We start from the raw sequence: 6679 nt of genomic DNA, 5'->3' as shown, positions 1-6679 counted from the left end.
CCTTCTTACCACCACTTACTAAGCTGGAAGACTTTGGGCAAGTGGCTTATTGTTTACAGCTTTTTTTAGGATCAACACCTAAAAAGGGACCTTGGACAGTTGACATCAACAAATATTTGCTGAATAAATAAATGAATGGCTCTGATCCGTCCTGACAAGAAGGGCAAGACCTGGAGTTCCCTGGTGGCTCAGCGGGTTAAGGATCTGGCATTGTCACTGCTGTGGTGTGGGTTGGATCCCTAATTTGATTTCGCATGCTGCAGTTAGGGCCAAAAAGAAAAAAAAAAAAAGAAAAAGGAAAAAAAAAAGGGCAAGACCTGCTCATAGATGGGCATGGATGGGCTTAAACATGTGCTAAATCCATGTGAGAAACTGCTTCTCTACCAAAAAGCTTTCCTAAATGGGTACCTTTTTCAGCCCAAACCATAACCCCCAGGGTTGAGCTCTCCTTGCTACATCCAATGGGACACAGTGCCCCCTCTTGCCCTGCCCTCTGGCTCCCCACCCTGCTCCCCCATCCCTGTGATCTTTCCAGGTGAGAGGAAGAGGGAGGAAGGCCAGGCATTGGGGTGCCCACCGGATCAGCCTTCAGCAACCGTGCCCCAGCCCTGGGAGGCAGGAGGCGGTGCCCCAGGCTTAAGGCATGAATGGGGCGGGAGGCGGATGAAAGACTGCCAGCCCTCCTGGCCTAACGTACAAAGGGGACCAGAGCAGGTGTGAGGGGAGGCCTGGGGCCGCCTGAGAGGAGAAACTGGATCTGGAGCTGGAGATCAGTTTCATTTGCAGCAGTGCAGGTTTCCATTAGCTTTCTGTGGCTGTCGCTCACACTTTGCAGACAAAGCTATGGCTGGAGTTGAGGAGATGCAGCAGCCAAGGAGGTGGGGCTGGGGTGGGGGACTCTTTTCTCCCCTGGTCATTCTCTAGCTGTGTCTCTGCTTCCCAGGAGGCAGCTGCTCAAGGCCTAGGGGGTGCTTAGGGAAGATGGCCCATGTTGTCATTTTAGAGATGGGACCCATGAGGCCTCCAGGGTTCAGTGACACACCCAGGTCACACAGCTCTCAGAAGAGCTGGGACTTGAATCCAGGAGTCCTGGCTCTGCCATCAGCTCTTGGGAACCAATTTTTTTTTTTTTTTTGGTCTTTTTGCCTTTTCTAGGGCTGCACCCGCGGCATATGGAGGTTCCCAGGCTAGGGGTTGAATCGGAGCTGTAGCCACCGGCCTAACCCACAGCCACAGCAATGCCAGATCCAAGCTGCGTCTACAACCTACCCAACAGCTCATGGCAACGCCAGATCCTTAACCCACTGAGCAAGGCCAGGGATCAAACCCGCAACCTCATGGTTCCTAGTCGGATTCGTTAACCACTGAGCCACGACGGGAACTCCGGGAACTGATTTTTACATACAACCTATTTTGTCTCCTGGGGGCGGCTAAGGTTGGGCTGGGTCTGGATGGCACATGGAAGGGGCAGGACTCAGGCAAGGACCGAACAGGGCATTCTCCTGACAGGGGAGCCACAGGCAGACAAGTTGGGCAGGCAGGGCTGGGTTTACCCGAGCAGAGGTCCTGCCCCAAAGAGCATCGTCTTGGAAAGGGGACACCTTGCTCCTGCAAAACTGCCTGAGGCCATCCCGAACCCCACCCCTGCAACAGCTGCACTGCCCCCGGCTATGGAGGGGCCTATGCAGGGGGCAGGGAAGGGTCTGGGTGGGGGCAGGGAGGGAGAGGGAGGAGGAGGAGGAGGAGGACAAAGCCAGCCTGTGTGGCACCTGAGACATTCCCAGTCTCTGTCCTGTCCCTCCCTGAATCTGCTCGGGCTGTGGTGGGAACAATGGCCTCATTGACATCCATACCCTCAGGGATAACATCTCTGTGTCCCCTGGGACGGGAGCCAAGCAGGTGAGCCTGGTGGGGGCTGGGAGCAGCAAGAGAGGCAGGTCCTCAGGGATGGAGCCGGGACTCCAGAGGGCAGATGTTCCCCACTCTGTCTGGGACCAGAGCACAGGGAGATGGTGGTGGCCACAGCAGGAGGGACTGCGGTCAGACATCTGGGTAGGGCAGGGGACCCACTTCCCCTTTGGATGGAACCCTTCTTTGCTCTGAGAGGGAGCACAGGAATACCAGGACCCCAGCCCCTGCTCACCAGAGCTGCTGATGTGGGAAGAAGGACCCAAGAGAGAAGGACTAATCCTCTCCTTTAGGAGAGAAGCAACAGAAGCGGGGGAAGGACCAAGAGGGACCCCGCCCTTGGTTTTATCCAGAAAGGACTATCTCCCCCTGAACTGTCTTTCCACGTCGGAAACAGAAATGGCTCATCCCCTCGTTGGGGCATCTACTGGATTTCCAACCAACAAGACTTCAAAGGAAAGGAGAAGTTGCATTTATTATCCTTTTAAGAGGAAATTCAAGTGGAGAGAGTGTGGAGAAAAGAAAACCCTCCTACACTGTTGGTGGGAATGCAAAGTGATGCAGCCACTATAGAAAACAGTATGGAGGGTCCTTAAAAAACTAAAACAGAGCTACCATGCGAACCAGCAATTCCACTCCCGGGCATATATCTGGAAAATATGAAAACTCTAATTCACAAAGATACATGCACCTCAGTGTTCATGGCAACACTATTTGCAATAGCCAAGACATAAAAGCAACCCAAGTGTCTGTCAATCGATGAATGGATAAAGAAGATGTGGTACATATATACAATGGACTATTACTCGGCCACAAAAAAGAATGAAATATTGCCACTTGCAGCAGCATGGAGGGCCCGAGAGATTATTGCACTGAATGAAGTAAGCCATACAAAGACAGATATAATATCACGTATATGTGGAGTCTAAAAAAATAATACAAATACATCTATATATAAAACAGAAATAGATTCACAGACATAGAAAACAAACTTGCAATGACCAAAGGGGAAAAGGGCAGGGAGGGGTAAATTGGGTGTATGGGAGTCACAGATACATACCACTCTATACAAAATAGACAAGCAAAAAGAATTTACTCTAGGAGTTTCCGTCATGGCTCAGCGGTTAACGAATCCGATTAGGAATCATGAGGTTGTGGGTTCGATCCCTGGCCTCGCTAGGTTGTGGGTTAAGGATCCGGCGTTGCCGTGAGCTGTGGTGTAGTTTGCAGAAACGGCTCGGATCCCGAGTTGCTGTGGCTCTGGTCTAGGCTGGTGGCTACAGCTCCAATTCGACCCCTAGCCTGGGATCCTCCATATGCCGTGGAAGCGGCCCCAGAAAAAGGCAAAAAGACAAAAAAAAAAGAATTTATTCTATAGCACACGGAGCCATATTCAGTATCTTGTGACAATCTATAATGGAAAAGAATCAGAATATATATATAATATTTATTACTATATTTACATTATACATTAAATTATATTATAAAGTTATACTACAGGTAGTTATAATTTATAATTATATATAATAATTATATGTATTTATAATATATATAAAAGTCCACGTGGGCTATGGTTGGGCCAGGCTGAGCAGGGAGGAGGGGCCAGCTGGAGGTGGCAGAGGAGACCCGAGAAATGCGGGAAGCGATGGGCTTGAGGGAGAAAGCCATGAGCTCCAGGCTCTCAGAGGGGACGACTGAGGTGGAAGACCTCACAGCAGTCCAAGCAGGAAGAACATCTTGGAAGAGACTTCAGGGAGCCCCCCCCCGTATATGTGGAGTCTAAAAAAATAATACAGATACATCTACATATAAAACAGGGGTCCAATCGGAGCTACAGCTGCCAGCTTACACCACAGCCACAGCAACATCAGATCCGTGCAAGACTCCTTCCTGCAATAGCTGCTCATAGCACTCCAATGAAGGGAAGCTCCCTCTGGGTCACTAGCCTGTCCTGTGGTAGAACAGCTGCAGCAGCTGTGGAAAGGGCTTCTGTGAGTCCTGTTTAAATAGAAAGTGGGTCAGGAGTTCCCATTGTGGTGCAGTGCAAACGAATCCGACTAGGAAGCTTGAGGTTGCGGATTCGATCCCTGGCCTCACTCAGCGGGTTAAGAATCTGGCATTGCCATGAGCTGTGGTATAGGTCGCAGACGCGATGTTGCTGTGGCTGTGGTATAGGCAGGCATTTGTAGCTCTGATTGTACCCCTGGCCTGGGAACCTCCCTATGCTGTGTGGTATGGCCCTAAAAAGCAAAAAAGAAAGAAAGAGAGAAAGAAAGAAGGAAGGAAGGAAGGGAGGAAGGAAGGAAGGAAGGAAGGAAGAAAGAGAAAGAAAAAGGAAGTGGGTAAAAAGAAGGATGGATGCAGAAGAACATATATATATTGAGAAAGAGGGTTGATACAATAAGACACCAACATCAAATGCTTTCACTGACATGTGGAATCTGAAAAACGGACACAATGAACTTCTTTGCAGAACAGATACTGACTCACAGACTTCGAAAAACTTATGGTCTCCAAAGGAGACAGTTTGGGGGGTAGGGGGATGCGCTGGGGTTGTGGGATGGAAATCCTGTGAGATTGGATTGTGATGATTGTTGTACAACTACAAATGTAATAGGGTCATTGAGTAATAAAAAATTAATTAATTAAAATAAAAATATTAACTGCGAAAAAAAAAGAGAGAGAGAGAAAGAGGGTTAAAAGAGCAGGTATGGAGTTCCCACTGTGGCCCAGCAAGTTGAGATCCTGGCATAGTATCCATGTATCTCATATCCATGAGAATCCGACTAGGAACCATGAGGTTGTGGGTTCGATCCCTGGCCTCTCTCAGTGGGTTAAGGATCCGGCATTGTTGTGGCTGTGGCATAGCCTCCAGTTGCAGCTCTGATTTGACCCCTAGCAGGTGTGGCCCTCAAAAGACAAGAAAAAAAAGAGTTCCTGTCCGTGGCACAGTGGAAACAAATCCAATTAGGAACCATGAGGTTTCGGGTTCCATCCTAGCTGGCCTTGCTCAGTGGGTTGAGGATCCAGCGTTGCCCTCAGCTGCGGTGTAGGTCACAGATGTGGCTCGGATCTGATGTTGCTGTGGCTGTGGTGTAAGCTGGCAGCTGTAGCTCCGATTGGACCCCTGGCCTGGGAACCTCCGTGTGCCCTGGGTGCGGCCCTAAAAAGCAAAAGTAAATAAATAAAAATAAAAAGACAAGGCAAAAAAAAAAAAAGATAAAAGAGCAGGTCTCAGAGTTCCTGCTATGGTGAAGTGGGTTAAGAATTCAGCTGCAGTGGCTCAGGTCGCTGCAGAGACATGGGTTTGATCCCTGGCCCAGGGCAATGGGTTAAAGGATCTGGCATTGCTGCACCTGCAGCATAGGTTGCAGCTGCAGCTGGATTCAGTCCCTGGCCTGGGAAATTCCATATGCTGTGGGTGTGTCCATATATACTAAAAAAAAAAAAAAAAGCAGTTCTCCTTGTCCCCTAGGCTGAAGCTTGTGGCTCCAGCCCTGATCCTCTTCCTTATGACCTGATCTCTCCCACCCTCTCCTGCAGGAAACCTACCCCTACTTCCCCACTCGCCCATCTTTCCCCTCCATCTCCCCTGCTTCCCCAGCCCAGACCAGGTGGGTTAAATGTCACTCGAGGTCTATGGCCTGGAAACTGCTGGGCTAGGGACAGAACTGGGGTCCATGTGCCCTGGGGCAACACTGCCCGTCCCCTGGTGTCCACATGGAACCTGTCTCCAGGGGACCTCAGGGTAGGAAGGGCAGCAGGGCAATAACCAGACCTGGTCCCCTCTGGTTCTCATCGCAGACCTCCGCGCACATGGCCGGCAGCACCCCCCACCCCCCCGCACCCACTCTGGGGCTCCCTCTTCCTGACCTCATCTCAAAGCCCCTCTTCTGGGGGGCGGGTCATCTGCTGGCAGCAGGTGCCAGCTGGGACCTCAGGTAGAGGCGTCAACCCTCACGCTTTACTTACAAAGCTGTAAAATGGGCAAATGACTCCCTCCACTAGCCCCCAGCTGACAGGAGGGCCAGAAGAATGCTGGCCAAGACTGGCCACTTCCACATGAAAGCACACAGAAACCTGTGAGGAATTTTTAACCTCCTGGGAGGTGGGGGTGGGGTGGGAAATGTCACCTGGAAACCACCCACCCTTTCCTCTCCTCTCAGGAACCCTCAGCCTTGAAGGGTTAGGATATCTAGACATGCTCCCCCACCCCAGAATCAACCATGTCTTTTTGAGAGACTTGCCCATATTTCCTGGCTCCACTTTTTGGTTATTTTTTATTTTTACTTATTTATTTTTATTTGTATTTTATTACTCAATGCATTTATTACATTTGTAGTTGCACAAGGATGGCTCCACTTTGTAAATAGTCCTTTCTTGGCATTCCCGTCGTGGCTCAGTGGTAATGAACTTAGTATCCATGAGGATGCAGGTTCGATCCCCGGCCTCGCTCAGTGGGTTAAGGACCCAGCATTGCTGTGAGCTGTGGTGTAGGTCGCAGACATGGCTTGGATCCTGTGTGGCTGTGGCTGTGGACTAGGCTGGAAGCTGCAGCTCTGATTGGACCCCTGGGAATTTCCAGATGCTGTGGGTGTGGCCCTAAAAAAGACAAAAAAAAAAAAAAAAAAAAAAGTCCTCTCTTGACTCTCCAGCTAATAATAACAGCAATAGCATTGACTGTGGGCCAGGCACTGTTCCAAGCTATGAAAACTCTTCCCGCTCCATCTTCTCCTTAGTCCCACGAGCCTGGTATGCTGATTTCCTCATT

Source organism: Sus scrofa, chromosome 12 (genome assembly GCF_054392235.1).
Source record: "Sus scrofa isolate SSC_HxYL_T2T_F1_AM1 chromosome 12, Sscrofa_HxYL_maternal_Yorkshire_Landrace_v2.0, whole genome shotgun sequence".
Lineage (NCBI taxonomy): Eukaryota > Metazoa > Chordata > Mammalia > Artiodactyla > Suidae > Sus > Sus scrofa.
Note: the sequence above shows the minus strand (reverse complement) of the source record.